Source organism: Phyllobates terribilis, unplaced genomic scaffold (genome assembly GCF_046119375.1).
Source record: "Phyllobates terribilis strain yellow unplaced genomic scaffold, ASM4611937v1 Scaffold_11__3_contigs__length_659146591, whole genome shotgun sequence".
NCBI classification, from domain to species: domain Eukaryota; kingdom Metazoa; phylum Chordata; class Amphibia; order Anura; family Dendrobatidae; genus Phyllobates; species Phyllobates terribilis.
In genome coordinates, this window is record NW_027362771.1 from 562,059,424 (window position 1) to 562,085,524 (window position 26,101).

A 26,101-nucleotide genomic window follows, 5' to 3' on the forward strand; every position below is an offset into this window, starting at 1 on the left:
GGATTTCTTGGTCACCTGAGTTACTTTAACTTTGCGCAGTGGCAGTATCGTAGCCAATGAGGTTTAACCGAGGCGTGATTATTGCTAATTGAAAACTTTTCCCAATATCCCGCCATGATGACTTGAAATACAGTCAGCATAGGCAATTTTTGTAGGTCTCTCAGGAGACTTAATCCATGGTATGCAAATGACAGAGTGTTAGCTCCTCCCAATTGGGAAAGGAAATCTTGCGCCCCACTGCATTGTATTGATGATTTTCGCTTGGAACAGGAGAGAGCTAGATGATCTGCCCGCAATGTCCAAAAATGACCTCTTCCCTGAGCCCTCAGACTGCAACTCCCAGGATGCTTTGTGGCAGCGGAGGAAGGGCAGTGGTCATTTGGAACTCACCATGGCTTAAACGAGCACTTCCTGGAAGTGGGGATTTCTTGGTCACCTGAGTAACTTTAACTTTGCGCAGTGGCAGTATCGTAGCTTATGAGGTTTAACCGAGGTGTGATTATTGCTAATTGAAAACTTGAAATATAGTCAGCACAGGCAATTTTTGTTGGTCTCTCAGGAGACATAATCCATGGTATGCAAATGACAGAGTGTTAGCTCCTCCCAGTGGGGAAAGGAAATCTTGCGCCCCACAGCATCGTATTCATGATTTTCGCTTGGAGCAGGAGAGATCGAGCTGATCTGCCTGCAATGGCCAAAAATGACCTCTTCCCTGAGCACTCAGACTGTAACTCCCAGGATGCTTTGCGGCAGCGGAGGAAGGGCAGTGGTCATTTGGAACTCACCATGGCTTAAACAAGCTTTTCCTAGAACCTGGGATTTCTTGGTCACCTGAGTTACTTTAACTTTGCGCAGTGGCAGTATTGTAGCCCATGAGGTTTAACCGAGGCGTGATTATTGCTAATTGAAAACTTTTTTCAATATCCCGCCATAATGACTTGAAATACAGTCAGCATAGGCAATTTTTGTTGGTTTCTCAGGAGACTTAATCCATAGTATGCAAATGACAGAGTGTTAGCTCCTCCCAGTGGGGAAAGGAAATGTTGTTCCGCACTGCATCGTATTGATGGTTTTCGCTTGGAGCAGGAGAAAGCGAGCTGATCTGCCCGCAATGGCCAAAAATGACCTCTTCCCTGAGCCCTCAGACTGCAACTGCCAGGATGCCTTGCGGTTGCGGGGGAAGGGCAGTGGTCATTTGGAACTCACCATGGCATAAAAGAGCTCTTCCTGGAAGTGGGGATTTCTTGGTCAACTGAGTTACTTTAACTTTGCGCAGTGGCAGTATCGTAGCCCATGAGGTTTAACCGAGGCGTGATTATTGCTAATTGAAAACTTTTCCCAATTTTCCGCCATGATGACTTGAAATACAGTCAGCATCGGCAATTTTTGTAGGTCTCTCAGAAGACTTAATCCATGGTATGCAAATGACAGAGTGTTAGCTTCTCCCAATTGGGAAAGGAAATCTTGCGCCCCACTGCATTGTATTGTTGATTTTCGCTTGGAACAGGAGAGAGCTAGATGATCTGCCCACAATGTTCAAAAATGACCTCTTCCCTGAGCCCTCAGACTGCAACTGCCAGGATGCCTTGCGGCAGCGGGTGAATGGCAGTGGTCATTTGGAACTCACCATGGCTTAAACTAGCTCTTCCTGGAAGTGGGGATTTCTTGGTCACCTGAGTTACTTTAACTTTGTGCAGTGGCAGTATCGTAGCCCACGAGGTTTAAACGAGGCGTGATTATTGCTAATTGAAAACTTTTCCTAATAGCCCGCCATAGTGACTTGAAATACAGTCAGCATCGGCAATTTTTGTTGGTCTCTCAGGAGACTTAATCCATGGTATGCAAATGACAGAGTGTTAGCTCCTCCGAATTGGGAAAGGAAATCTTGTACCCCACTGCATCGTAGTGATAATTTTTGCTTGGAACAGGAGAGAGCTAGATGATCTGCCCGCAATGTCCAAAAATGACCTCTTCCCTGAGCCCTCAGACTGCAACTGCCAGGATGCCTTGCGGCAGTGGGTGAATGGCAGTGGTCATTTGGAACTCACCATGGCTTAAACTAGCTCTTCCTGGAAGTGGGGATTTCTTGGTCACCTGAGTTACTTTAACTTTGCGCAGTGGCAGTATCGTAGCCCACGAGGTTTAAACGAGGCGTGATTATTGCTAATTGAAAACTTTTCTCAATAGCCCGCCATAATGACTTGAAATACAGTCAGCATAGGCAATTTTTGTTGGTTTCTCAGGAGACTTAATCCATAGTATGCAAATGACAGAGTGTTAGCTCCTCCCAGTGGGGAAAGGAAATGTTGTTCCAAACTGCATCGTATTGATGGTTTTCGTTTGAAGCAGGAGAAAGCGAGCTGATCTGCCCGCAATGGCCAAAAATGACCTCTTCCCTGAGCCCTCAGACTGCAACTGCCAGGATGCCTTGCGGTTGCGGGGGAAGGGCAGTGGTCATTTGGAACTCACCATGGCATAAACGAGCTCTTCCTGGAAGTGGGGATTTCTTGGTCAACTGAGTTACTTTAACTTTGCGCAGTGGCAGTATCGTAGCCCATGAGGTTTAACCGAGGCGTGATTATTGCTAATTGAAAACTTTTCCCAATTTTCCGCCATGATGACTTGAAATACAGTCGGCATCGGCAATTTTTGTAGGTCTCTCAGGAGACTTAATCCATGGTATGCAAATGACAGAGTGTTAGCTTCTCCCAATTGTGAAAGGAAATCTTGCGCCCCACTGCATTGTATTGATGATTTTCGCTTGGAACAGGAGAGAGCTAGATGATCTGCCCGCAATGTCCAAAAATGACCTCTTCCCTGAGCCCTCAGACTGCAACTGCCAGGATGCCTTGCGGCAGCGGGTGAATGGCAGTGGTCATTTGGAACTCACCATGGCTTAAACTAGCTCTTCCTGGAAGTGGGGATTTCTTGGTCACCTGAGTTACTTTAACTTTGTGCAGTGGCAGTATCGTAGCCCACGAGGTTTAAACGAGGCGTGATTATTGCTAATTGAAAACTTTTCCCAATAGCCCGCCATAGTGACTTGAAATACAGTCAGCATCGGCAATTTTTGTTGGTCTCTCAGGAGACTTAATCCATGGTATGCAAATGACAGAGTGTTAGCTCCTCCCAATTGGGAAAGGAAATCTTGTACCCCACTGCATCGTAGTGATAATTTTTGCTTGGAACAGGAGAGAGCTAGATGATCTGCCTGCAATGTCCAAAAATGACCTCTTCCCTTAGCCCTCAGACTGCAACTCCCAGGATACTTTGTGGCAGCGGAGGAAGGGCAGTGGTTATTTGGAACTCACCATGGCTTAAACGAGCACTTCCTGGAAGTGGGGATTTCTTGGTCACCTGAGTAACTTTAACTTTGCGCAGTGGCAGTATCGTAGCTCATGAGGTTTAACCGAGGCGTGATTATTGCTGATTGAAAAATTTTCCCAATGCCCCGCCATGATGACTTGAAATACAGTCAGCATCGGCAATTTTTGTTGGTCTCTCAGGAGACTTAATCCGTAGTATGCAAACGACAGAGTGTTTGCTCCTCCCAGTGGGGAAAAGAAATGTTGTGCCACACTGCATCATATTGATGGTTTTCGCTTAGAGCAAGAGAGAGCGAGCTGATTTGCCCGCAATGGCCAAAAATGACCTCCTCCCTGAGCCCTCAGACTGCAACTGCCAAGATGCCTTGCGGCAGCGGGGGAAGGGCAGTGGTCATATGGAACTCACCATGGCTAAAACGAGCTCTTCATGGAAGTGGGGATTTCATGGTCACCTGAGTTTCTTTAACTTTACGCAGTGGCAGTATCGTAGTCCATGAGGTTTAACCGAGGCGTGATTATTGCTAATTGAAAACTTTTCCCAATACCCTGCCATGATGACTTGAAATACAGTCAGCATAGGCAATTTTTGTTGGTCTCTCAGGAGACTTAATCCATGGTATGCAAATGACAGTGTTAGCTCTTCCCAGTGGGGAAAGGAAATCTTGCGCCCTATAGCATCGTATTGATGATTTTCGCTTGGAGCAGGAGAGATCGAGCTGATCTGCATGCGATGGCCAAAAATGACCTTTTCCCTGAGCACTCAGACTGCAACTCCCAGGATGCTTTGCGGCAGTGGAGGAAGGGCAGTGGTCATTTGGAACTCACCATGGCTTAAACAAGCTTTTCATAGAACATGGTATTTCTTGGTCACCTGAGTGAGTTACTTTAACTTTGTGCAGTGGTGGTATCGTAGCCCATGACGTTTAACCGAGATGTGATTATTGCTAATTGAAAACTTTTTCCAATATCCTGCCATGATGACTTGAAATACAGTCAGCATAGTCAATTTTTGTTGGTCTCTCAGGAGACTTAATCCATGGTATGCAAATGACAGAGTGTTTGCTCCTCTCAGTGGGGAAAGGAAATCGTGTTCCACACTGCATCGTATTGATGGTTTTCGCTTAAAGTAGGAGAGAGCGAGCTGATCTGCCCACAATGGCCAAAAATGACATCTTCCCTGAGTCCTCAGACTGCAACTGCCAGGATGCCTTGCGGCAGCAGGGTACGGGCAGTGGTCATTTGGAGCTCACCATGGCTTAAACGAGATCTTAATGGAAGTGGGGATTTCATGGTCACCTGAGTGACTTTATCTTTGCGCAGTGGCAGTATCGTAGCCCATGAGGTTTAACCGAGGCGTGATTATTGCTAATTGAAAACTTTTCCCAATAGCCCGCCATGATGACTTGAAATACAGTCGGCATCGGCAATTTTTGTTGGTCTCTCAGAATACTTAATCCATGGTATGCAAATGACAGAGTGTTAGCGCCTCCCAATTGGGAAAAAAAATCTTGTACGCCACTGCATCGTAGTGATGATTTTTGCTTGGAACAGGAGAGAGCTAGATGATCTGCCTGCAATGTCCAAAAATGACCTCTTCCCTGAGCCCTCAGACTGTAACTCCCAGGATGCTTTGTGGCAGCGGAAGAAGGGCAGTGGTCATTTGGAGCTCACCATGGCTTAAACGAGATCTTCCTGGAGGTGGGGATTTCATGGTCACCTGAGTTACTTTATCTTTGCGCAGTGGCAGTATCGTAGCCCATGAGGTTTAACCGAGGTGTGATTATTGCTAATTGAAAACTTTTCCCAATAGCCCGCCGTGATGACTTGAAATACAGTCAGCATTGGCAATTTTTGTTGGTCTCTCAGAAGACTTAATCCATGGTATGCAAATGACAGAGTGTTAGCTCCTCCCAATTGGGAAAGGAAATCTTGTACGCCACTGCATCGTAGTGGTGATTTTTGCTTGGAACAGGAGACAGCTAGATGATCTGCCTGCAATGTCCAAAAATGACCTCTTCCCTGAGCCCTCAGACTGCAATTCCCAGGATGCTTTGTGGCAGTGGTCATTTGGAACTCACCATGGCTTAAACGAGCACTTCCTGGAAGTGGGGATTTCTTGTTCACCTGAGTAACTTTAAATTTGCGCAGTGGTAGTATCGTAACCCATGAGGTTTAACCGAGGCGTGATTATTGCTAATTGAGTACCTTTCCCAATATCCCGCCATGATGACTTGAAATATAGTCAGCACAGTCAATTTTTTGTTGGTCTCTCAGGAGACTTAATCCATGGTATGCAAATGACAGAGTGTTAGCTCCTCCCAGTGGGGAAAGGAAATCTTGTGCCCCACATCATCGTATTGATGATTTTCGCTTGGAGCAGGAGATATCGAGCTGATCTGCCTGCAATGGACAAAAATGACCTTTTCCCTGAGCACTCAGACTGCAACTGCCAGGATGCTTTGCGGCAGCGGAGGAATGGCAGTGGTCATTTGGAACTCACCATGGCTTAAACAAGCTTTTCCTAGAACCTGGGATTTCTTGGTCACCTGAGTTACTTTAACTTTGCGCAGTGGCAGTATTGTAGCTCATGAGATTTAACCGAGGCGTGATTATTGCTACTTGAATTCTTTTCCCAATATCCAGCCATGATGACTTGAAATACAGTCAGCATAGGCAATTTTTGTTGGTCTCTCAGGAAACTTAATCCATGGTATGCAAATGTCAGAGTGTTAGCTCCTCCCAGTGGGGAAAGGAAATGTTGTTCCGCACTGCATCGTATTGATGGTTTTTGCTTGGAGCAGGAGAGAGCGAGCTGATCTGCCCGCAATGGCCAAAAATGACCTCTTCCCTGAGCCCTCAGACTGCAACTGCCAGGATGCCTTGCGGTAGCGGGGGAAGGGCAGTGGTCATTTGGAACTCACCATGGCGTAAACGAGCTCTTCCTGGAAGTGGGGATTTCTTGGTCACCTGAGTTACTTTAACTTTGCGCAGTGGCAATATCGTAGCCCATGAGGTTTAACCGAGGCATGATTATTGCTAATTGAAAACTTTTCCCAATAGCCTGCCATGATGACTTGAAATAAGTCAGGATCGGCAATTTTTGTTGGTCTCTCAGGAAACTTAATCCATGGTATGCAAATGTCAGAGTGTTAGCTCCTCCCAGTGGGGAAAGGAAATGTTGTTCCGCACTGCATCGTATTGATGGTTTTTGCTTGGAGCAGGAGAGAGCTAGATGATCTGCCTGCAATCTCCAAAAATGACCTCTACCCTGAGCCCTCAGACTGCAACTCCCAGGATGCTTTGCGGCAGCGGAGGAAGGGCAGTGGTCACTTGGAACTCACCATGGCTTAAACGAGCTCTTCCTGGAAGTGGGGATTTCTTGGTCACCTGAGTTACTTTAACTTTGATCCGTGGCAGTATCCTAGTCCATGAGGTTTAACTGAGGCGTGATTATCGCTAATTGAAAACTTTTCCCAATACCCCGCCATGATGACTTGAAATACAGTCAGCATAGGCAATTTTTGTTGGTCTCTCAGGAGACTTAATCCATGGTATGTAAATGACAGAGTGTTAGCTCCTCCCAGTGAGGAAAGGATATGATGTGCCAAACTGCATCGTATTGATGGTTTTCGCTTGGAGCAGGAGAGATCGAGCTGATCTGCCCGCAATTGCCAAAAATGACCTCCTACCTGAGCACTCAGACTGCAACTCCCAGGATGCTTTGCTGCAGCAGAGGAAGGGCAGTGGTCATTTGAAACTCACCATGGATTAAACTAGCTCTTCCTGGAAGCTGTGATTTCTTGGTCACCTGAGTTACTTTAACTTTGCGGAGTGGCAGTATCGTAGCCCATGAGTTTTAACCGAGGCGTGATTATTGCTAATTGAAAACTTTTTCCAATGCCCCACCATGATGACTTGAAATACAGTCAGCATCGGAAATTTTTGTTGGTCTCTCAGGAGACTTAATACATGGTATGCAAATGACAGAGTGTTAGCTCCTCCCAGTGGGGAAAGGAAATGTTGTTCCGCACGGCAACGTATTGATGGTTTTCGCTTCGAGCAGGAGAGAGCGAGCTGATCTGCCCGCAATGGCCAAAAATGACCTCTTCCCTGCGCCCTCAGACTGCAACTCCCAGGATGCGTTGCGGCAGCGGAGGAAGGGCAGTGGTCATTTGGAACTCACCATGGCTTAAACGAGCTCTTCCTGGAAGTGGGGATTTCTTGGTCACCTGAGTTACTTTAACTTTGCGTAGTGGCAGTATCGTAGCCCATGAGTTTTAACCGAGGCGTGATTATTGCTAATTGAAAACTTTTTCCAATGCCCCGCCATGATGACTTGAAATACAGTCAGCATCTGAAATTTTTGTCGGTCTCTCAGGAGACTTACTCTGTGGTATGCAAATGACAGAGTGTTAGCTCCTCCCAGTGGGGAAAGGATGTGCTGTTCTGCACTGCATCGTATTGATGGTTTTCTCTTGGAGCAGGATAGAGCGAGCTGATCTGCCCACAATGGCCAAAAATGACCTCTTCCCTGAGCCCTCAGACTGCAACTCCCAGGATGCTTTGCGGCAGCTGAGGAATGGCAGTGGTCATTTGGAACTCATCATGGCTTAATCGATGGTATGCAAATGACAGAGTGTTAGCTCTTCCCAATTGGGAAAGGAATTCTTGCGCTCCACAGCATCGTATTGATGATTTTTGCTTGGAACAGGAGATAGCTAGATGATCTGCCTGCAATCTCCAAAAATGGCCTCTTCCCTGAGCCCTCAGACTGCAACTCCCAGGATGCTTTGCGGCAGCGGAGGAATGGCAGTGGTCATTTGGAACTCACCATGGCTTAAACGAGTTCTTCCTGGAAGTGGGGATTTCTTGGTCACCTGAGTTACTTTAACTTTGCACAGTGGCAGTATCGTTGCCCATGAGGTTTAACTGAGGCATGATTATTGCTAATTGAAAACTTTTCCCAATATCCTGCCATGATGACTTGAAATACAGTCACCATCGGCAATTTTTGTTGGTCTCTCAGGAGACTTAATCTATGGTATGCAAATGACAGAGTGTTAGCTCCTTCCAGTGGGGAAAAGAAATGTTGTTCCGGACTGCATCGTATTGATGGTTTTCGCTTGAAGCAGGAGAGAGCGAGCTGATCTGCCCGTAATGGCCAAAAATGACCTCTTCCCTGAGCCCTCAAACTGCAACTGCCAGGATGCCTTAAGGCAGCGTGGGAAAGGCAGGGGTCATTTGGAACTCACATGGCTTAAACGAGCTCTTCCTGGAAGATGGGATTTCTTGGTCACCTGAGTTACTTTAACTTTGCGCAGTGGCAATATTGTAGCCCATGAGGTTTAACCGAGGCGTGATTATTGCTAATTGAAAACTTTTCCCAATATCCCGCCATGATGACTTGAAATACAGTCAGCATCGGCAATTTTTGATGGTCTCTCAGGAGACTTAATCCATGTTATGCAAATGACAGAGTGTCAGTGACGCGCCCCCTGGGCCTATGCTGTGCAGGGGAACCCGGAACCGGGCCTGTTGTAGGATGCTGGGGGTTGTAGTCTCCGTGTGGCGGTGACTCGGTCCGTGAGCAGGATGGTCAAACCAGTGGCAGTCTATTTGTATTGTAATTGTCCGAGTACGCCACCCGTGGATTGCGGTCAGTGAGGACCGCCGCTGCGCTGCAGACCGCTGAGGCTGATGTTTTTTGCGCAGCCGAGTATGGGATAACTCCCCACGGGAGAAGTATTGCCTCAGGGCAGCTAATGTGAGAGATGATGGGAGTGATGGTGTGAGGGTCCCAGTGCTAATGGTGCTGGTGCGGCAAGGAATCACAGAGACGTGTGGTGCATTTCAGGGTCTTTACTGATGGGATAAGGCAGACCCTCCCGGGAGTACTGGCTAGTATAAGAGGCCTCGTCAGTCTGTGAGCAAGCAGGCGTTCCCCTGGCCAGGTGGAGTTGTAGGCCTCCCTGTTTATCTGCACTCTTCCTGGCTACCTTGCTGTAAGCGGGTAGAAGTAGCCCACGTCCCTGAGTATACCGTGTGGTGCTCACCCGTATGGCTGGTGACTTGGGGCCTTCTGTTAGCCTCTGCTCCTTAATGGCGGCGCTGGTCCCTTCTTTGTGACTGAGCCTCCGGGCTTCTATGGCCAGAGGACCTGGAATCCCCTGCCGGCTGGTTTCTGCTGCTGGGTATATATCAGTCCCCACAGCCTCGGACTCCTGTGTCCGGTTTTAGTGTCCTCAGCCAGGGCGAGCTATATCTCTGCTCACAGCCCCTGGCCTTCTGCTTCTGCTCCTACAGAGCTCCTCTTCTCACTTTCCCTGTGTCTGGAACTCTAACTGTCTAATCCCGCCCCAGACCCAGTTTATAAGGGCAGATTCCTCCCCTCCCAGGTCTGGGCGGGCCGTGTTGCATGCTTAGGGCTCCTGACCAGAGAAACCTCCCACTTGCTCTCAGACATAATATCTCTATTACTTTGGCAACCAGACCCCTGGGGTGCCACATTCCCCCCTTGTAAATTTTAGTACTCCGGGACTAAACACACTTTTTTAAAGAAACATAAATACAGGGTATAACAATAATACAATAACATATTTACAAGAAGCTTTAGTTCTTTAAAGGTCACGGCGTGTCCGCAACCGGGTGTCCATAACACCAAAGGTGAAGTTTTAAGCGAAGTAGGGGACCTGTCCAAAGCAAAGCCCTTGCGTTGGCCTTGGGCGTGGCTGCAAGGCTGGAGCTAACTACTTTGGGCCGCAAGTAGGCCACGCCAGACAGGTTTTCTTTTCCGCGGCCGTCTTCGCAAGAGGCACCAAGGTGCAACTATCTACAAGCATTGTTCCGGTTATCCAGTGTCCATAACCTGTTAGTCCAAATAAATCTGCAGGGTAACTGAGAAACATAATTAGTAACAGGCAACAAACATAAACCATAAACAGTTAACAGATAAATTCACAGTGCATTAGTTATATTCTCCAGCGAGCGGGCATCTGACCTCTAGTGACTCTAGTGGACCTGCGGAGCTCACTAACTGGTTCTGCACTACAGGGTGTAGGGGAGGTTGTAGGTAAGCTGGGCAGCTGTCTGCGCACTCTTTGGCTCACTAGGGGCACGGCAGGCTCACTACTAGCAGAGGGTTGATCCTCCTGTACTGCTGGTGTGGACTCTTCTGCCTCTTTGGCCGGCTGCTCTTCCAGCTCTACCGGTTTCTCTGTAGGCACTTGCAGGGCTGGCTGGAGAAAGGTGAGGACGGGTACCACGACAACGCCGTTTACTTGTGTCCAAGACCGGGGGAAGTCTCCGAGTACGGTACTGATCATTTCTTCCCTTTCCTCTGCGGGTTGAGGGTTTTCTTGATCTTCTTCAGGGCTTTGCAGCTGCTCGGGACACTTCTTCAGGTGGTCTCTGGAGACAATGGCTGTGGTTTCTCCTCCATCCTTACTGATTACGCAGATTTTTGGGTTCTCATGGCTTGAGGGCAGTACGGTGTACTGGTCCTTCTCCCACTGGTCGTCCAACTTGTGGAGCCGCCTCTTCCTCTTCAAGACCTGCTCTCCAGGTACCAGGGGAACAGTGGGAGCATACTGGTTATAAGCCTTCTCTTGCTTTTCTCTAGCTTGAGACAGACTTCGCTCGACGCTCTCCTGTACTTTCCGATACTGCTGCTGCCGTTCTGTATCCCAGTCTGCCTCTGGTGAGGTGTCCTCAGGTGTCAGGACTCCCATATCTAGGTCAATAGGCAGCTTACCAGGTCTTGCTCTCATTAGGTAAGCCGGGGTACAGTTGGTGGAACCTACAGGGATGTGGTTATACAGGTCCACCAGATCGGGCAGTTTCTCAGGCCACAGACTGCGTTCTTCCAGGGGCAATGTTTTTAGCAGATCTATCACCACCTGGTTCATCTTCTCGCAGAGTCCATTGGTTTGAGGGTGATAGGGCGTTGTTCTTATCTTCTTGCAGTCATACAGGTTGCAGAACTCCTGGAAGACATCTGCTTCGAAGGCTGGTCCTTGGTCTGTCAACACTTGGTCCGGGTACCCGTGTGGACGGCAGAAGTGCTGCTGGAAGGCTCTAGCTGCTGTTTGAGCCGTTAAGTCCTTGACCGGGACCACCACCAGGAACCGGGAGTAATGATCTACGATTGTGAGGGCGTAGACATACCCAGATCTGCTTGGAGCCAGTTTCACATGGTCCAGGGCTACCAGTTCCAGTGGCTGTCAGGTGATGATGGGCTGCAGGGGAGTCTTCTGGCTGGCACGGTCTTTTCTTCTCAGGTGGCACGGGCCACAGTCTCTGCACCACCTCTCGATGGCTCCTCTCATGCCTACCCAGTAGAACCGATTACGCAACAAGAACTCCAGCTTCTTCCATCTGAAATGCCCTGCTCCGTTGTGGTATGCCTCCAGAACCATAGCCGCGTCTCGTCTTGGGACCACTACCTGCCAGGTCAACTCATGTGTTCGAGAGTTAACCATTCTCCGGCACAGCTTCTCCCTGTAGAGGAACAGCTTACTTTTCTCCTTCCACAGTTGCTTGGTCTCCTCCGGAGCGTCTGGGTCAAGACTGGCATCGGCCTGGGTCAGCGTTTCCTTCACCAAACGGACTGCGGGATCACTGTCTTGCGTCTCCGCCCAGTTGTAGTGGGGCAAGGGATTGAACGTCACAGGCCGCCTGTCCTTCACACGGTGGGAATACAGGGTAATCCCATGATGGTGGAACGCAGGGAGCTCGACTTCTTCCAGATCTTCTGGATCTTCCCCTACATCCGGTAAGTTCGGCATTCTAGACAGGGCATCCGCGTTGGTCCCGCCCGGTACTTGATGGTGAATTCAAAGTTGGACAGGCGGGCCATCCATCTCTGTTCCAGGGCACCGAGCCTTGCAGTGTCCAGGTGTGTCAACGGGTTGTTATCCGTGTACACGGTGAATTTGGAGGAGGCAAGGTAATGCTTGAAACGTTCGGTCACTGCCCACACTACTGCCAGGAACTCCAGCTTGAATGAGCTATAATTCTCAGGGTTCCTCTCCGTGGGCCGTAACTTTCGGCTGGCGTAAGCGATTACCCGTTCTTTCCCTTGCTGGATCTGGGACAGTACGGCTCCTAGCCCGATGTTGCTTGCGTCCGTGTGGAGGATAAATGGCTGGCTGTAGTCTGGATACGCCAGGATTTCATCCCCCGTAAGGGCCATCTTCAGCTGGCAGAAGGACTCCTCTTCCAGTTTTTCCCAACTGAAGGGCGGCTTCTGGTTTTTGGCTTTCCGAGATTGACCAATCAGGAGGTCCTGCATAGGGGCTGCCATTTTGGTGAAACCGGGAATGAATCTTCGGTAGTAGCCTACCAACCCAAGGAACTGCCGCACTTCCTTTATGCTGGAGGGTCTTGGCCAGTCCTTAATCACGGTGATCTTATCAGGGTTGGGAGTAGAGATGAGCGGTGTTCAAATAGAACTGTTCGCCAATCTCAAATTCGAGCTGTTTTGGGCGGTGTTCGAGTTGTTCGACGAACCCGAACAATTTGCAAAAAATTCGGCTGTTCGAGGTTATGTTCGATAACTGTTCGTGCACCAAAAGCGTGTCCTGCATGTCTGGCGCTATTTAGAGCACCAATCATGCAGGGATTGTCTGCCACTCACTGTAATGTCAAAGCCATGGTGGTTGTGGCATTACAGTGATTGCCCAAATCGATGGGAACAGTGCTCACAGTGAAACATGAAAAGCCGGCAATTCAGCAGCGGCATACACCGGTACCCGACAATTTAGAACAGAAAGAATAGAGAATCACACATAGATTAGATAGATAGAAACATGTCAGTCACATATATATGAAGTAAATTGACAGTGTTGCTTACTGTACTTGTCATTTAGTGTAAAGGATTTATTAAAAAAAATGAGGTGAGCTGAGATCATTGGACATGAACTCACCTCATGCACGTCACTGACAGCGTGGGAAAATTCTCACGCTGAAGCGCTGAGTGCAGGAGAATTTTTCCACACTGTCAGTGACGTGCATGAAGTGAGCCGAGTTCATTGGACATGACCTCGGCTCATCTGGATGCCGTCACAGCGAGACACTGAGGAGCGCAAGCAAGCCTGCGCTTCTCAGTGTCTGCGGGATGACAGGCTGGATGGCAGCGTTCTGCTGCGGTCCAGCCTGTCATCTCGATGTAGCAGAGCTGAAGCCGTCGTGGGAACCATGGAAAGGTAAGGATGATGTTGCTTTATTATTTTACTTTTATTGCAGGAGATCGTTGGCTTCAGCTGGAATGGGCGATACGGTAAGTAGGGTTTAATTTAGAACAATAAAGAATTGTGTCTTTATTTCAATTAAAGGACTTTATTCTGGGTGTTTGTGTTTTTTTAAACTTTCACTATGGGGTTAGTAATGGGGGTGTCTTATTGACGCCTCTCCATTACTAACCTGGGCTTGATGTCAGCTGGCATTATAAGCTGACATCAACCCCAACCCTATTACCCCACTGCCACCGCTACAGGGCAGTGGGAAGAGCGAGGCTAAGTGCCAGAATTGGCGCATCCTATGGATGCGCCATTTCTGGGGCGGCTGACGGCTGGTGTTTCTAGCCTGGGAGGGGGCCAATATTCATGGCACCCTTCCTGGGCTATTAATATCAGCCCCCAGCTGTCTGCCTAGCCTTTGCTAGCTATTAAAATAGGGGGGACCCCACGTATTTTTTTTGCGAGGGGTCACCCATTTTAATAGCTAGTAAAGGCTAGGTATTCAGCTGGGGGCTGATATTAGTAGCCTGGGAAGCTCCATGGGTATTACCCCCTTCCCAGGCTTCAAACATCTGCCCCAGCCGTCTGCTTAACCTCCGCTAGAGACTAAAATTACGGGGAACCCCACGCCAATTTTTTTTTAATAATTCCTTTATTTTAACACTAAATGACAAGTACAGTCATCAACACTGTCACTGTACTTCATATATATGTGACTGACATGTTTCTATCTATCTAATCTATATGTGAAGTTCTATTCCTTCTATTATAAATTGTCGGGTACCGCTGCTGAATTGCCGGCCGGCTTTTTAAAGAGACGGTACATGAAAACACTAATATTTTTTTTAATAAATCCTTTACACTAAATGACAAGTACAGTAAGCAACACTGTCACTGTACTTCATATATATGTGACTGACATGTTTCTATCTATCTAATCTATGTGTGATGCTCTATTCCTTCTTGCCTAAATTGTCGGGTACCGGTGTATGCCGCTGCTGAATTGCCGTCCGGCTTTTTTTAAAGAGAGCGTCTTCTGAGCAGTTTGTCAGCTTTTGGACACCTTTGAAGGTGTTTTCTATGTGTTTCTATGTGTTTTTGTTTGCCTGCCATTGGTTTTAACGGTGTTCGATGGTGTTCGACGAACCGAACCGAACCCGAACACTGCGGGGGTGGCTCAACACTAGTCGGGAGCCACTCCGTCAGCACTCACCATGTGTCTCAGGTACTGCACCTTTGGTTTCAGGAGGTGACACTTGGAGGGTTTCACCTTTAGGCCGTAGTTTGCCAGAGCTTCAAACACTTCTGCCAGGTGTTTCAGGTGGTCCTCGTAGGTCTTGGAATAGACGATGACATCGTCCAGGTATAACAGGACCGTCTCGAAGTTCCGGTGTCCCAGACAGCATTCCATCAACCGTTGGAAGGTCCCTGGTGCGTTGCAAGAGCCCGAACGGCATACAGTTAAATTCGCTGAGACCCATCGGGGTGGTGAATGCGGTCTTCTCCCAGTCCGCCTCTGCTACAGGAACCTGCCAGTACCCGCTAGTGAGATCCAAAGTAGAGAAGAAGTTAGCAGATTTTAATGCAGCTAAGGACTCTTCTATCCTTGGTAACGGGTACGCATCTTTGTGTGTGATACGGTTGACCTTCCTGTAGTCTACACACATCCTCATGGTGTTGTCTTTCTTTTTCACTAAGACTAGTGGAGCTGCCCAGGGGCTACAGCTGTCCCTGATTACCCCAGCCTCCTTCATGTCTCTAAGCATCCCCTTGGCGTGTTGGTAGTGTGCCGAGGGTGCGGGTCGGTATCTCCCCTTTATGGGAGGATGGTCTCCCGTGGGGATGTGATGTTCTACCCCCTTTACTCGCCCGAAATCCAGCGGGTGTTTACTAAACACTCTCTCGTACTCTTGAACCACCCGATAGACTCCCTGTTTTTGGTGCGAGGGAGTGGAGTCAGTACCCAAAAGTAGTTGCTAACACCAGTCCTCCATTGGTTTCTTAGAGCCGTTACCTTCCTCTGGTTGAGATGGAGGCAAGGGTTCCACGGCCTGTACAGAGTTCTGGTTGATGGTGAACAATTTGGCTAGCGTGGCATACCGGGGCAGGTGTACTTCTCTCTCCCCGATATTTATGATGCGAACGGGCACCCTCCCATGGCGCACATCGACCACCCCCCATGCTGTCAAAATGGTGGGCCTACTGTCTGAGAAGACGGGTTCTACCATTGCTTGGTAATCTCTACCTCTTAGACCAATAGCTGCCCGGCACCAAATCATCATCTCACTTTTTGGGGGCATGGCAATAGGGAACGGGTCACACATTCTCACGCTACCTATCTCACCACCAGATAGTTCCACCTGTTGCCGCTTCATCAGTGCCCGGATCTCTTTTTGGAGCACACGCTGCTGGCCGGAACTGGCGTTCTTGGCAACCTGCTGTAAAATGAGAATCACCTCTGCAAGACAATTTTCAATCACATTAGTTCCCAAGGTTATTCTAGGGTGACTCTCATGACGGTCTATGTCCACTATAATCAGTCCTTGTGCCGCCAGTTCGACTTTACCGATCTTAATGGTCACCTCCTTGAATCCCACCTGCGGCACGGGCTGACCATTGCTGGCGATGATACTCAGGTCGTCATCTGGGTAGCGGGTTATGTCCGAGTCATTCCAGTATTGCTTAAAGAGCACGTACGGGATGGTGGTCACCTGTGACCCAGTGTCTAGTAGGGCACTCATAGGAATGCCATCCAGTACCACAGGCAAGATTGGACGTCCCCCTACGTATTTATCACGCCAGTTTGATGGGCCTGATGATCTTATGCCTGGGGGTTGGCCCTCTACCCCAGGTTGTGCCCGTTTAAATGACAGTACCTTGCCACATGTCCGGGTTGATTGCAGCGGCAGCAGAAGGGTCGTCCGTCCTCGTTGTATCTGTCGCTGGGTCTTCCTCTGGCCGGTGGGGTCCTCCTCAGTCGGCGCCACGGGACGTCCTCCAGTCCGGATGCCAGCTGGATCTTTCCTGGAGAAGAGACCTGTAAAGACTGCACAGTTCTGGTTAGCGCGGCAACGCTCTTAGTCAGCTCTTGGACCTGATGGTGCAGGTCTGTAGCCGGGTCACTGTTTAAAGCCTGCGCATCAGCTCCCACAGGCCCTGCAGACAAGGGCGCCGTCTCCTGGTGGTAAGTGATAGCAGGGCGCCTGTGGGCCACAGCGCCACCTGGTGCTGGTTCTCGGAGCACCTGGATGGCTCTGTCCTTGAACTGTGCAAAGTCCAGGTCAGGGTCCTGTAAGGCCATTGCCCGCAATTGGGTTCGGTGGGCATTGCACAGTAGACCCTCAATAAATTGTTCAGTCAACAGCTTATGTTCATTTCCCACGCTGTCAGGGTCTGCCTGCTTAATGGCTCTCAGGGCCTCTTGTAGGTTTAGAGCATAGTCTCTTATACTCTCATGTGCCCGCTGTTTACACCCGTAAAATCTGAGCTTTATTTCGGCTGAGGTGCAAGTATCAAATGTGTCTTTCAGCCGGGCTAGTATTTCTCTGACAGTCCTCTTCCTCCCAGGTGGCCAGGACTTTACCTCCCTTTGAGCTGCCCCGATTAATTGGGCCACCAGGATGCTCACTTTTTGCTCTTCTGTGAGGGGGTACACCTGGAAGACGCTATCCAGTCTTTCTCTAAAGTCATTTAGAGTATGTGACTCCCCTGAGTACTGGGGTAGCCAGGTTGCCCCCGGGATATAGGGCATGGTGAATGGCATGACTGCTGCAGCGGTTGCACTGGCGGTGGCTGTGGCAGTGGAGCTCCCCTCGATGTCCGGCATCTTCCTTCCCCCCTAGTGGACCGTGGCCTACCTTACGATGCTCTTCTTCCGTAGGCCGCGGCTCCGCAGTCGATCGTCGGGGTTGAGGACCTGGCGTTGCGCTCCGATGACGTCAGCGTCGCTCTTTCGCCCTTCCTCCCTTCCAGGACCTTGCGCAGCGTCAGTGCGTGGGGCGGAGCGTGGGGCGGAGCTTCAGATCTCGCGCGCTTTCGGCGTCCACGCCCCTCTTCTTCCTGTGCGGCGTCCCGAAGATGGCGTCCGAAGGCGGGAAGCAGCTGCGGATGGCGGGAAGAAGGCAGAAGACGGCGGGAAACGGTCCAAGATGGCGTCTGATGGCGGGAATCGGCTCCGGATGGCGGGAAATGACTCCAGACGGCGGGAAACTTCACCACAGGTAAGTTCAAAAGTCTTTTTCAGGCACGCAGTACCCGGTGGTTGCGGGCACGAAATCCTGCCGACTACGCCAAAGTTGACGCGCCCCCTGGGCCTGTGCTGTGCAGGGGAACCCGGAACCGGGCCTGTTGTAGGATGCTGGGGGTTGTAGTCTCCGTGTGGCGGTGACCCGGTCCGTGCCCTGGGTGGTCAGACCAGTGGCAGTCTATTTGTATTGTAATTGTCCGATTACGCCACCCGTGTATTGCGGTCAGTGAGGACCGCCGCTGCGCTGCAGACCGCTGAGGCTGAAGTTGTTTGCGCAGCCGATTATGGGATAACTCCCCACGGGAGAAGTATTGCCTCAGGGCAGCTAATGTGAGAGATGATGGGAGTGATGGTGTAAGGGTCCCAGTGCAAATGGTGCTGGTGCGGCAAGGAATCACAGAGACGTGTGGTGCAGTTCAGGGTCTTTACTGATGGGATAAGGCAGACCCTCCCAGGAGTACTGGCTAGTATAAGGGGCCTGGTCAGTCTGTGAGCAAGCAGGAGTTCCCCTGGCCAGGTGGAGCTGTAGGCCTCAATGTTTATCTGCACTCTTCCTGGCTACCTTGCTGTAAGCGGGTAGAAGTAGCCCACGTCCCTGAGTATACCGTGTGGTGCTCACCCGTATGGCTGGTGACTTGGGGCCTTCTGTTAGCCTCCGCTCCTGGATGGCCGCGCTGGTCCCTTCTTTGTGACTGAGCCTCCGGGCTTCTACGGCCAGAGGACCTGGAATCCCCTGTCGGCTGGTTTCTGCTGCTGGGTATATATCAGTCCCCACAGCCTCGGACTCCTGTGTCCGGTTTTACTGTCCTCAGCCAGGGCGAGCTATATCTCTGCTCACAGCCCCTGGCCTTCTGCTTCTGCTCCTACAGAGCTCCTGTTCTCACTTTCCCTGTGTCTGGAACTCTAACTGTCTAATCCCGCCACAGACCCAGTTTATAAGGGCAGATTCCTCCCCTCCCAGGTCTGGGCGGGCCGTGTTGCATGCTTAGGGCTCCTGACCAGAGAAACCTCCCACTTGCTTTCAGACATAATATCTCTATTACTGTGGCAACCAGAATCCTGGGGTGCCACATTAGCTCCTCCCAATTGGGAAAGGAAATCTTGCGCCCCACAGCATCGTATTGATGATTTTCGCTTGGAACAGGAGAGAGCTAGATGATCTGCCTGCAATGTCCAAAAATGACCTCTTCCCTGAGCCCTCAGACTGCAACTCCCAGGATGCTTTGCGGCAGCGGAGGAAGGGCAGTGGTCAATTGGAACTAACCATGGCTTAAACAAGCTCTTCCTGGAAGCTGGGATTTCTTGGTCTCCTGAGTTACTTTAACTTTGCGAAATGGCAGAATCGTAGGCCATGAGGTTTAACTGAGGCATGGTTATTGCTAATTGAAAACTTTTCCCAATACCCCGCCATGATGACTTGAAATACAGTCAGTATAGGCAATTTTTGTTGGTCCCTCAGGAGACTTAATCCATGGTATGCAAATGACAGAGTGTGAGCTCCTCCCAGTGGGGAAAGGAAATGTTGTGCCACACTGCATAGTATTGATGGTTTTTGCTTGGAGCAGGATAGATCGAGCTGATCTGCCAGCAATGGCCAAAAATGACCTCTTCCCTGAGCCCTCAGACTGCAAGTGCCAGGATGCCTTGCGGCAGCGGGGGAAGGGCAGTGGTCATTTGGTACTCACCATGGCTTAAACGAGCTCTTTCTGGAAGTGGGGATTTCTTGGTCACCTGAGTTACTTTAACTTTGCGCAGTGGCAGTATTGTAGCCCAAGAGGTTTAACCGAGGCGTGATTATTGCTAATTGAAAACTTTTCCCAATAGCCCGCCATGATGACTTGAATTACAGACATCATCGGCAATTTTTGTTGGTTTCTCAGGAGACTTAATCCATAATATGTAAATGACTGAGTGTTAGCTCCTCCCAGTGGGGAAAAGAAAATGTTGTTCCGCACTGCATCGTATTGATGGTTTTTGCTTGGAGCTCTCAGGAGACTTAATCCATGGTATGCAAATGACAGAGTGTTAGTGTGGCACCCCAGGGGTCTGGTTTCCACAGTAACAACTATGTTATGTCTGAGAGCAGGTGGGAGGTCTCTTGGTCAGGGATCCTATGCATGCCACACCTCCTGCCCAGTCCTGGGAGGGGAAGGACTTCCCCTATATAAACCTAGGGCTGAGGCAGGGTTAGTGAGTAGAGAAGAAGTAGAGACAGAGAAGAGAAGCAGATATAGGAAAAGAACATCAGGAGCTCTGTGGGAGCAGTGCTATAAGGAGTCAGGGGCTGGCAACTGCAGAGCTCGCCCTGACTGAGAAGCTATCACCGGACCCGGAGTCCGAGGCTGTGGGGACTAATCTTTAACCAGCAGCAGAAACCGCCCGGCAGGGGATTTCAGGTCCTCTGGCCAAGGAACCCGAAGGCACGGTCACACGCGTGGGACCAGCACCGCCGTCGTGGAGCGGACGCCACTAGAAGGCCCCGAGTCACCGGCCATACGGGTGAGCACCACACGGTACACTCAGGGACGTGGGCTACTTATACCCGCCTCTAGCAAGGTAGCCAGAAGAGTACAGTCAGTTTGGGAGGCCTACAACTCCGCCTGGCCAGGGGAGATCCCATCTGCTCAAGGACTGACCCGGCCCCGATCGCTAGCCAGTACTCCGGGAGGGTCTATCTTTATCACCAGTAAAGACCCTGAACTACACCGCATCGTCTCTGAGTGATTCCTGCTACCCCCATCATCCACGTCGGCTGCCCTGAGGCCATACCCCTCCCGTTGGGGGTGATACTACCACGCTGCACAATCCTACCACCGGCCTCAGCGGTCTGCCCTGCAGCGGCAGCTCCTTCGCTGCATTCAACGGGTGGCGTAGTCGTCCAACATCTACCGCTAATACAACGCCACTTAGTTTGACTCCCTGGGCACGGACCGGGTCACCGCCACGAGACTACAACCCTCAACAGATCCGGCTCCGGGTAAGCTCCTGCATGCGCAACGCTGTGCGACACAGGCCCAGGGGTGCGTAATTAGCTCCTCCCAATTGGGAAAGGAAATCTTGCGCCCCACAGCATCGTATTGATGATTTTCGCTTGGAACAGGAGAGAGCTAGATGATTTGCCTGCAATGTCCAAAAATGACCTCTTCCCTGAGACCTCAGACTGCAACTCCCAGGATGCTTTGCAGCAGCGGAGGAAGGGCAGTGGTCATTTGGAACTCACCATGGCTTAAACAAACTCTTCCTGGAAGCTGGGATTTCTTGGTCACCTGAGTTACTTTAACTTTGCACAGTGGCAGTATCGTAGCCCATGAGGTTTAACCGAGGCGTGATTATTGCTAAATGAAAACTTTTCTCAATGCCCTGTCATGATAACTTGAAATACAATCGGCATCAGCAATTTTTGTTGGTCTCTCAGGAGACTTAATCTGTGGTATGCAAATGCCAGAGTGTTAGCTCCTCCTAGTGGGGAAAGTAAATGTTCTGCAGCACTGCATCGTATTAATGGTTTTCGTTTGGACCAGGAGAGAGTGAACTGATCTTCCCACAATGGCCAAAAATGACCTCTTCCCTGTGCCCTCAGAATACAACTGCCAGGATGCCTTGCGGTAGCGGGGGAAGTGCAGTGGTCAATTGGAACTCACCATGGCTTAAACGAGCTCTTCCTGGAAGTGGGGATTTCTTGGTCACCTGAGCTAATTTAACTTTGCGCAGTGGCAGTATCGTAGCCCATGAGGTTTAACCGAGGCGTGATTATTGCTAATTGAAAACTTTTTCCAATATCCCGCCATGATGATTTGAAATACAGTCAGCAATGACAATATTTGTTGGTCTCTCAGGAGACTTAATCCATAATATGCAAATGACAGAGTGTTAGCTCCTCTCAGTGGGGAAAGGAAATGTTGTTCCGCACTGCATCGTATTGATGGTTTTCGCTTGGAGCAGGAGAGAGCGAGCTGATCTGCCCGCAATGGCTAAAAATGACCTCTTCCCTGAGCCCTCAGACTGCAAATGCCAGGATGCCTTGCTGCAGCGGGGGAAGGGCAGTGGTCATTTGGTACTCACGATGGCTTAAAAGAGCTCGTCCTGGAAGTGGGGATTTCTTGGTCACCTGAGTTACTTTAACTTTGCGCAGTGGCAGTATCGTAGCTCATGAGGTTTAACCGAGGCGTGATTATTGCTAATTGAAAACTTTTACCATTACCCCGCCATGATGAATTGAAATACAGTCAGCATAGGCAATTTTTGTTGGTCTCTCAGGAGACTTAATCCATGGTATGCAAATGACAGAGTGTTAGCTTCTCCCAATTGGGAAAGGAAATCTTGCGCCCCAAAGAATCGTATTGATGATTTTTGCTTTGAACAGGAGAGAGCTAGATGATCTGCCTGCAATGTCCAAAAATGACCTCTTCCCTGTTCCCTCAGACTGCAACTCCCAGGATGCTTTGGGCAGCGGAGGAAGGGCAGTGGTCATTTGGAACTAACCATGGCTTAAACAAGTTCTTCCTGGAAGCTGGGATTTCTTGGTCTCCTGAGTTACTTTAACTTTGCGCAGTGCCAGTATCGTAGCCCATGAGGTTTAACTGAGGCGTGATTATTGCTAATTGAAAACTTTTCCCAATACCCCGCCATGATGACTTGAAATACAGTCAGCATCGGCAATTTTTGTTGGTCTTTCAGGAGACTTAATCCATGGTATGCAAATGACAGAGGTTTGGCTCCTTCCAATTGGAAAAGGAAATCTTGCGCCCCACAGCATCGTATTGATGATTTTCGCTTGGAACAGGAGAGAGCTAGATGATCTGCCTGCAATGTCCAAAAATGACCTCTTCCCTGAGCCCTCAGACTGCATCTCCCAGGATGCTTTGCGGCAGCGGAGGAAGGGCAGTGGTCATTTGCAACTCACCATGGCTTAAACAAGCTATTTCTAGATCCTGGGATTTCTTGGTCACCTGAGTTACTTTAACTTTGCGCAGTGGCAGTATCGTAGCCCATGAGGTTTAACCGAGGCATGATTATTGCTAATTGAAAACTTTTCTCAATATTCCACCATGATGACTTGAAATACAGTCAGCATAGTCAATTTTTGTTGGTCTCTCAGAAGACTTAATCCATGGTATGCAAATGATAGAGTGTTAGCTCCTACCAGTAGGGAAAGTAAATGGTGTGCCGCACTGCATCGTATTGATGGTTTTTGCTTGGAGCAGGAGAGAGGGAGCTGATCTTCCCACAATGGCCAAAAATGACCTCTTCCCTGAGCCCTCAGACTGCATCTCCCAGGATGCTTTGCGGCAGCGGGGGAAGGGCAGTGGTCATTTGGAACTCACCATGGCATAAACGAGCTCTTCCTGGAAGTGGGGATTTCTTGGTCAACTGAGTTACTTTAACTTTGCGCAGTGGCAGTAATGGAGCCCATGAGGTTTAAACAAGGCGTGATTATTGCTAATTGAAAACTTTTCCCAATACCCCGCCATGATGACTTGAAATACAGTCAGCATAGGCAATTTTTGTTGGTCTCTTAAGAGACTTAATCCATGGTATGCAAATGACAGAGTGTTAGCTCCTCCCAGTGGGGAAAGGAAGTCTTTCGCCCCACAGCATCGTATTGATGATTTTCACTTGGAGCAGGAGAGATCGATCTGATCTGCCTGCAATGGCCAAAAATGACCTCTTCTCTGAGCGCTCAGACTGTAACTCCCAGAATGCTTTGCGGCAGCGGAGAACATGCAGTGGTCATTTGGAACTCACCATGGCTTAAACAAGCTTTTTCTAAATCCTGGGATTTCTTGGTCACTTGAGTTACTTTAACTTTGCGCAGGGGCAGTATCGTAGCCCATGAGGTTTAACTGAGGCGTCATTATTGCTAATTGAAAACTTTTCCCAATAGCCCACCATGATGACTTGAAATTCAGTCAGCATCTGCAATTTTTGTAGGTCTCTCAGGAGACTTAATCCATTTTATGCAAATGACAGAGTGTTAGTTCCTCCCAGTGGGGAAAGGAAATGTTGTTCCGCACTGCATCGTATTGATGGTTTTCGCTTGGAGCAGGAAAGAGCGAGCTGATCTGCCCGCAATGGCCAAAAATGACCTCTTCCCTGAGCCCTCAGACTGCAACTGCCAGGATGCCTTGCGGTAGCGGGGGAAGGGCAGTGGTGATTTGGAACTCACCATGGCTTAAACAAGCTCTTCCTGGAAGTGGGGATTTCTTGGTCACCCGAGTTACTTTAACTTTGCGCAGTGGCAGTATAGTAGCCCATGAGGTTTAACCGAGGCGTGATTATTGCTAATTGAAAACTTTTCCCAATAGCCCGCCATAATGACTTGAAATACAGTCAGCATCGGCAATTTTTGTTGGTCTCTCAGGAGACTTAATCCATGGTATGCAAATGACAGAGTGTTAGCTACTCCCAATTGGGAAAGGAAATCTTGCGCCCCACAGCATCGTATTGATGGTTTTCGCTTGGAACAGGAGAGAGCTAGAGCATCTGCCTGCAATGTCCAAAAATGACCTCTTCCCTGAGCCCTCAGACTGCAACTCCCAGGATGCTTTGCGGCAGCGCAGGAAGGGCAGTGGTCATTTAGAACTAACAATGGCTTAAACAAGCTCTTCCTGGAAGCTGGGATTTCTTGGTCTCCTGAGTTACTTTAAATTTGCGCAGTGGCAGTATCGTAGCCTATGAGGTTTAACCGAGGCGTGATTATCGCTAATTGAAAACTGTTACCAATATCCCGCCATGATGATTTGAAAAACAGTCAGCATCGACAATTTTTGTTGGTCTCTCAGGAGACTTAATCCATAATATGCAAATGACAAAGTGTTAGCTCCTCCCAATTGGGATTGGAAATCTTGCGCCCCACAGCATCGTATTGATGATTTTCGCTTGGAACAGGAGAGAGCTAGATGATTTGCCTGCAATGTCCAAAAATGACCTCTTCCCTGAGCCCTCAGACTGCAACTCCCAGGATGCTTTGCGGCAGCGGAGGAAGGGCAGTGGTCATTTGGAACTAACCATGGCTTAAACAAGCTCTTCCTGGTAGCTGGGATTTCTTGGTCTCCTGAGTTACTTTAACTTTGCGCAGTGGCAGTATCGTAGCCCATGAGGTTTAACTGAGGCGTGATTATTGCTAATTGAAAACTTTTCCCAATACCTCGCCATGATGACTTGAAATACAGTCAGTATAGGCAATTTTTGTTGGTCCCTCAGGAGACTTAATCAATTGTATGCAAATGACAGAGTGTTAGCTCCTCCCAGTGGGGAAAGGAAATGTTGTTCCGCACTGCATCGTATTGATGGTTTTCGCTTGGAGCAGGATAGATCGAGCTGATCTGCCCGCAATGGCCAAAAATGACCTCTTCCCTGAGCCCTCAGTCTGCAAATGCCAGGATGCCTTGCGACAGCGTGGGAAGGGCAGTGGTCATTTGGAACTAATCATGGCTTAAACAAACTCTTCCTGGAAGTGGGGATTTCTTGGTCACCTGAGTGACTTTAACTTTGCGTAGTGGCAGGATCGAAGTCCATGAGGTTTAACCGAGGCGTGATTATTGCTAATTAAAAACTTTTCCCAATATCTCGCTATGATGACTTGAAATACAGTCAGCATCGGCAATTTTTGTTGGTCTCTCAGGAGACTTAATCCATGGTATGCAAATGACAGAGTGTTAGCTCCTCCCAATTGGGAAAGGAAATCTTGCGCCCCACAGAATTGTATTGATGATTTTTGCTTGGAACAGGAGAGAGCTAGATGATCTGCCTGCAATGTCCAAAAATGACCTCTTCCCTGAGCCCTCAGACTGCAACTCCCAGGATGCTTTGCGGCAGCGGAGGAAGGGCAGTGGTCATTTGGAACTCACCATGGCTTAAACAAGTTCTTCCTGGAAGCTGGGATTTCTTGGTCTCCTGAGTTACTTTAACTTTGCGCAGTGGCAGTATCGTAGCCCATGAGGGTTAACCGAGGCGAGATTGTTGCTAATTGAAAACATTTACCATTACCCCGCCATGATGAATTGAAATACAGTCAGCATAGGCAATTTTTGTTGGTCTCAGGAGACTTAATCCATGGTATGTAAATGACAGAGTGTTAGCTTCTCGCAATTGGGAAAGGAAATCTTGCGCCCCAAAGCATCGTATTGATGATTTTTGCTTTGAACAGGAGAGAGCTAGATGATCTGCCTGCAATGTCCAAAAATGACCTCTTCCCTGAGCCCTCAGACTGCAACTCCCAGGATGCTTTGCGGCAGCGGAGGAAGGGCAGTGGTCATTTGGAACTAACCATGGCTTAAACAAGTTCTTCCTGG

The 26,101-nt window shown here is 49.3% G+C and overlaps 34 non-coding genes and 1 pseudogene across 34 annotated transcripts; all 35 read left to right on the forward strand.

The window, feature by feature from the left end:
- The first annotated feature begins 27 nt into the window (after nt 1-27).
- Nucleotides 28-168, forward strand: LOC141168111 (U4 spliceosomal RNA). Its single transcript, XR_012251862.1, has one exon. It is a non-coding gene; the product is annotated as a U4 spliceosomal RNA (small nuclear RNA).
- A 280-nt stretch (nt 169-448) lies between these two features.
- Nucleotides 449-563, forward strand: LOC141167968 (U4 spliceosomal RNA; annotated as a pseudogene).
- Nucleotides 564-843: 280 nt separating this feature from the next.
- Nucleotides 844-984, forward strand: LOC141168364 (U4 spliceosomal RNA). The gene has a single exon (XR_012252102.1). It is a non-coding gene; the product is annotated as a U4 spliceosomal RNA (small nuclear RNA).
- A 280-nt stretch (nt 985-1,264) lies between these two features.
- Nucleotides 1,265-1,405, forward strand: LOC141168101 (U4 spliceosomal RNA). Its single transcript, XR_012251852.1, has one exon. It is a non-coding gene; the product is annotated as a U4 spliceosomal RNA (small nuclear RNA).
- A 280-nt stretch (nt 1,406-1,685) lies between these two features.
- LOC141167756 (U4 spliceosomal RNA) lies at nt 1,686-1,826 on the forward strand. The gene has a single exon (XR_012251547.1). It is a non-coding gene; the product is annotated as a U4 spliceosomal RNA (small nuclear RNA).
- A 280-nt stretch (nt 1,827-2,106) lies between these two features.
- LOC141167802 (U4 spliceosomal RNA) lies at nt 2,107-2,247 on the forward strand. Its single transcript, XR_012251591.1, has one exon. It is a non-coding gene; the product is annotated as a U4 spliceosomal RNA (small nuclear RNA).
- A 280-nt stretch (nt 2,248-2,527) lies between these two features.
- On the forward strand, nt 2,528-2,668 carry LOC141167684 (U4 spliceosomal RNA). Its single transcript, XR_012251476.1, has one exon. It is a non-coding gene; the product is annotated as a U4 spliceosomal RNA (small nuclear RNA).
- Nucleotides 2,669-2,948: 280 nt separating this feature from the next.
- Nucleotides 2,949-3,089, forward strand: LOC141167740 (U4 spliceosomal RNA). Its single transcript, XR_012251531.1, has one exon. It is a non-coding gene; the product is annotated as a U4 spliceosomal RNA (small nuclear RNA).
- A 280-nt stretch (nt 3,090-3,369) lies between these two features.
- Nucleotides 3,370-3,510, forward strand: LOC141168249 (U4 spliceosomal RNA). Its single transcript, XR_012251993.1, has one exon. It is a non-coding gene; the product is annotated as a U4 spliceosomal RNA (small nuclear RNA).
- A 280-nt stretch (nt 3,511-3,790) lies between these two features.
- On the forward strand, nt 3,791-3,931 carry LOC141168208 (U4 spliceosomal RNA). The gene has a single exon (XR_012251954.1). It is a non-coding gene; the product is annotated as a U4 spliceosomal RNA (small nuclear RNA).
- A 282-nt stretch (nt 3,932-4,213) lies between these two features.
- Nucleotides 4,214-4,354, forward strand: LOC141167902 (U4 spliceosomal RNA). The gene has a single exon (XR_012251684.1). It is a non-coding gene; the product is annotated as a U4 spliceosomal RNA (small nuclear RNA).
- Nucleotides 4,355-4,634: 280 nt separating this feature from the next.
- On the forward strand, nt 4,635-4,775 carry LOC141168314 (U4 spliceosomal RNA). Its single transcript, XR_012252055.1, has one exon. It is a non-coding gene; the product is annotated as a U4 spliceosomal RNA (small nuclear RNA).
- Nucleotides 4,776-5,055: 280 nt separating this feature from the next.
- LOC141168168 (U4 spliceosomal RNA) lies at nt 5,056-5,196 on the forward strand. The gene has a single exon (XR_012251917.1). It is a non-coding gene; the product is annotated as a U4 spliceosomal RNA (small nuclear RNA).
- Nucleotides 5,197-5,462: 266 nt separating this feature from the next.
- Nucleotides 5,463-5,604, forward strand: LOC141167970 (U4 spliceosomal RNA). The gene has a single exon (XR_012251747.1). It is a non-coding gene; the product is annotated as a U4 spliceosomal RNA (small nuclear RNA).
- A 280-nt stretch (nt 5,605-5,884) lies between these two features.
- Nucleotides 5,885-6,025, forward strand: LOC141167941 (U4 spliceosomal RNA). The gene has a single exon (XR_012251721.1). It is a non-coding gene; the product is annotated as a U4 spliceosomal RNA (small nuclear RNA).
- A 280-nt stretch (nt 6,026-6,305) lies between these two features.
- On the forward strand, nt 6,306-6,445 carry LOC141168254 (U4 spliceosomal RNA). Its single transcript, XR_012251997.1, has one exon. It is a non-coding gene; the product is annotated as a U4 spliceosomal RNA (small nuclear RNA).
- A 280-nt stretch (nt 6,446-6,725) lies between these two features.
- On the forward strand, nt 6,726-6,866 carry LOC141167853 (U4 spliceosomal RNA). Its single transcript, XR_012251640.1, has one exon. It is a non-coding gene; the product is annotated as a U4 spliceosomal RNA (small nuclear RNA).
- Nucleotides 6,867-7,146: 280 nt separating this feature from the next.
- LOC141167747 (U4 spliceosomal RNA) lies at nt 7,147-7,287 on the forward strand. The gene has a single exon (XR_012251538.1). It is a non-coding gene; the product is annotated as a U4 spliceosomal RNA (small nuclear RNA).
- A 280-nt stretch (nt 7,288-7,567) lies between these two features.
- LOC141167864 (U4 spliceosomal RNA) lies at nt 7,568-7,708 on the forward strand. Its single transcript, XR_012251650.1, has one exon. It is a non-coding gene; the product is annotated as a U4 spliceosomal RNA (small nuclear RNA).
- Nucleotides 7,709-8,215: 507 nt separating this feature from the next.
- On the forward strand, nt 8,216-8,356 carry LOC141168354 (U4 spliceosomal RNA). Its single transcript, XR_012252092.1, has one exon. It is a non-coding gene; the product is annotated as a U4 spliceosomal RNA (small nuclear RNA).
- Nucleotides 8,357-8,635: 279 nt separating this feature from the next.
- On the forward strand, nt 8,636-8,776 carry LOC141167637 (U4 spliceosomal RNA). Its single transcript, XR_012251431.1, has one exon. It is a non-coding gene; the product is annotated as a U4 spliceosomal RNA (small nuclear RNA).
- Nucleotides 8,777-19,129: 10,353 nt separating this feature from the next.
- Nucleotides 19,130-19,270, forward strand: LOC141167901 (U4 spliceosomal RNA). Its single transcript, XR_012251683.1, has one exon. It is a non-coding gene; the product is annotated as a U4 spliceosomal RNA (small nuclear RNA).
- A 280-nt stretch (nt 19,271-19,550) lies between these two features.
- LOC141168455 (U4 spliceosomal RNA) lies at nt 19,551-19,691 on the forward strand. Its single transcript, XR_012252192.1, has one exon. It is a non-coding gene; the product is annotated as a U4 spliceosomal RNA (small nuclear RNA).
- A 1,394-nt stretch (nt 19,692-21,085) lies between these two features.
- On the forward strand, nt 21,086-21,226 carry LOC141167940 (U4 spliceosomal RNA). Its single transcript, XR_012251720.1, has one exon. It is a non-coding gene; the product is annotated as a U4 spliceosomal RNA (small nuclear RNA).
- Nucleotides 21,227-21,506: 280 nt separating this feature from the next.
- LOC141168523 (U4 spliceosomal RNA) lies at nt 21,507-21,647 on the forward strand. Its single transcript, XR_012252257.1, has one exon. It is a non-coding gene; the product is annotated as a U4 spliceosomal RNA (small nuclear RNA).
- A 280-nt stretch (nt 21,648-21,927) lies between these two features.
- Nucleotides 21,928-22,068, forward strand: LOC141168403 (U4 spliceosomal RNA). Its single transcript, XR_012252140.1, has one exon. It is a non-coding gene; the product is annotated as a U4 spliceosomal RNA (small nuclear RNA).
- A 279-nt stretch (nt 22,069-22,347) lies between these two features.
- LOC141168329 (U4 spliceosomal RNA) lies at nt 22,348-22,488 on the forward strand. Its single transcript, XR_012252070.1, has one exon. It is a non-coding gene; the product is annotated as a U4 spliceosomal RNA (small nuclear RNA).
- Nucleotides 22,489-22,768: 280 nt separating this feature from the next.
- Nucleotides 22,769-22,909, forward strand: LOC141167650 (U4 spliceosomal RNA). The gene has a single exon (XR_012251443.1). It is a non-coding gene; the product is annotated as a U4 spliceosomal RNA (small nuclear RNA).
- Nucleotides 22,910-23,189: 280 nt separating this feature from the next.
- LOC141167871 (U4 spliceosomal RNA) lies at nt 23,190-23,330 on the forward strand. The gene has a single exon (XR_012251657.1). It is a non-coding gene; the product is annotated as a U4 spliceosomal RNA (small nuclear RNA).
- A 280-nt stretch (nt 23,331-23,610) lies between these two features.
- LOC141167701 (U4 spliceosomal RNA) lies at nt 23,611-23,751 on the forward strand. The gene has a single exon (XR_012251494.1). It is a non-coding gene; the product is annotated as a U4 spliceosomal RNA (small nuclear RNA).
- A 280-nt stretch (nt 23,752-24,031) lies between these two features.
- Nucleotides 24,032-24,172, forward strand: LOC141168319 (U4 spliceosomal RNA). Its single transcript, XR_012252060.1, has one exon. It is a non-coding gene; the product is annotated as a U4 spliceosomal RNA (small nuclear RNA).
- Nucleotides 24,173-24,452: 280 nt separating this feature from the next.
- On the forward strand, nt 24,453-24,593 carry LOC141167697 (U4 spliceosomal RNA). Its single transcript, XR_012251490.1, has one exon. It is a non-coding gene; the product is annotated as a U4 spliceosomal RNA (small nuclear RNA).
- Nucleotides 24,594-24,873: 280 nt separating this feature from the next.
- LOC141168331 (U4 spliceosomal RNA) lies at nt 24,874-25,014 on the forward strand. Its single transcript, XR_012252072.1, has one exon. It is a non-coding gene; the product is annotated as a U4 spliceosomal RNA (small nuclear RNA).
- A 280-nt stretch (nt 25,015-25,294) lies between these two features.
- On the forward strand, nt 25,295-25,435 carry LOC141167809 (U4 spliceosomal RNA). Its single transcript, XR_012251598.1, has one exon. It is a non-coding gene; the product is annotated as a U4 spliceosomal RNA (small nuclear RNA).
- Nucleotides 25,436-25,715: 280 nt separating this feature from the next.
- LOC141167893 (U4 spliceosomal RNA) lies at nt 25,716-25,854 on the forward strand. The gene has a single exon (XR_012251677.1). It is a non-coding gene; the product is annotated as a U4 spliceosomal RNA (small nuclear RNA).
- Nucleotides 25,855-26,101: the final 247 nt, after the last annotated feature.